Source organism: Poecilia reticulata, linkage group LG17 (genome assembly GCF_000633615.1).
Source record: "Poecilia reticulata strain Guanapo linkage group LG17, Guppy_female_1.0+MT, whole genome shotgun sequence".
In the NCBI taxonomy this organism is placed as follows: Eukaryota; Metazoa; Chordata; class Actinopteri; order Cyprinodontiformes; family Poeciliidae; genus Poecilia; species Poecilia reticulata.
Window position 1 is genome coordinate 8,592,209 of NC_024347.1, and position 2,185 is coordinate 8,594,393.

The following is a 2,185-nucleotide window of genomic DNA, read 5'->3' on the forward strand; positions in this document are numbered from 1 at the left end:
GACTTTTTTGTTCCCTGGGAAATTATTTTTGATGATAAATACAGAAACAAGCATAAAAATCAAAACATCTACAATAGTGATAGTAATATTAATAATAAAATAATAGTGCAAAGTAGCCTGCAAATTCTTTGGTGGGGGGCGGTGAGGGACCTGGATAAAGGCTGGGGGGGCGCTGGGCTGAAAAAGGTTGAGAAACACTGAGCTAGATGCTAAATTTGTACATGTAGTAACAAAAGTTGATCACTGTTAACAACTTTTGTTGATAACATGTAAGAATGCCCTTACTCTCTTGTCTGAATTGAAAAAGCTAAACAAAAGGTTTGCTTGATTCCATTGTTTTGTGCTTTCTGTCATTAAAAATAAGTATGTTTTTCAAATGGATAGAGTAGTTTTATATGTGAAAATAAGGAATAATTTGCATTGAATTGACTTGACTCTACTCCCGTCTGCACAAAGCAGATCATTTGGTTATTCAGCTGGCATTTCCATTGTTTGGTCGACTTACAGACAGTAGCCTCCGGGTGTGTGTTTTTGTTCTGTAACAAGAATGTGTGTGTGTGTTTCCTGCCTGCTGTCCTTGCTTACTATTTGTACAATAAGCCATTTGATATAACCTAATCATGATGGACAGAGGTGATCTAATCAGAATAACAGATTATCATTTGCATGAAGGGAGAACAAAGGCACAAGTCCATTTAGTTTGTAGTTTGCTAATGTATATTTGTGTTTTGTAATGCAGAAATTGATTTATCAAAAACTTCTAATTTACATTACATTGACTTCAGTATAATGATTATAAATAAACTTGACTGAAAATTCAAGTCATCAGGTCACTATGCCAAAACCTAAAAAAAAAACAATAGACAATTAACAAAAAGTAAAAGATACATGGTTTACAAAGTTTGGTTCTTTCTTAAAGAATTTTTCTCTCAATTCTCTAGCAAATCGAAACATAACCTTGAATTAGGTATATCCAAATTTGTTTTGATAATCCAAAAGTTACCTTTCTAAATCTTTGTCAATTTGCTTATTTCCTGTTTGACTGTTCCCTGTAGCCTCTACCCACATAAGCCTCTTTGGGTGGGTAGAGGCTTATGTGGGGCTGTTTTCTTTGTTCCGGTTATCCCTGCTCCTGCTCCTGATCCTGCTCCTGATCCTGATCCTGCTCCTGATCCTGCTCCTGCTCCTGATCCTGCATGAGGAAATGGACAAAATCCATTCCCTCATGCTTGTGTACAGGCTGAATTGTCAGAATGCAAAGTTCTGGTTCCAGTGGATGTCTGTCATAAATTTTCTCATTTTTAAGTTCAAATTATTTGATTCTATTTTGATAATTTGATTATCTATCAAAATATATTTGATTATCTTTTGATAATCAAATAATTAGGGTCACCCTCTAAACCTTTATACAATATCCCTGTATTGCATCATTTAGAGGGTTATAAACAGAAACATCATCTATCTAGAAAAGTAGGATCATGAGGATTAAATAAATGGCACCAGATGGGATTTTTTAAATGAATTATTTTCTTAGGACTAGCTTCTGTTTTTCACTTTATGACAGGTAGATGGCACTGAAATAATGGAATAAATGCTTTTCAGTGACAGTTTGCAAAATTATGTTTTACATGCAGGCAGGGATGAAAGTAGTTTTAAATTCTTGGGGGTACTATGACAAAATATATATATATGTGTTCAAGGGGCCGGACCAAATGTGGAGGCGGGTCGGATCCGGCCTGCGGGCCGTAGTTTGGGGACCCCTGGGTTAGGTGGTCCCCAAACTAAAGCTTTGTGTGCTTTGGAGTTTCACACAAACTCCAAAGCATAAAAGTTTGTCACCTTTTATTGCTTTTTTGAAGCAATAAAAGTTGGTAGCTCTAGAATTGCTATAAAATAAAGCTGTATTTCCTTCAGCCCACTGACTGCAATGTTGACACCTTGAGATGCCATGAGACCTAAACTCTGAACATCATGACATGGAGTCATCCCAGTTTTCCATGTCTGGTATATAACCATTCATTTTAGCTTTTAAACTGGTTCTATTGGTCCTGTGTCCAGACAGAGGGACAATCAGTAGCCCAGCATCATGACCTGTTTGTTCTGAAGATCCTGCAGCTTCCACTTCTCTTCCTAACATGGCGCCTCCTCACCCTGACTCTCATACTGACAGGAGGAACCACAGAGC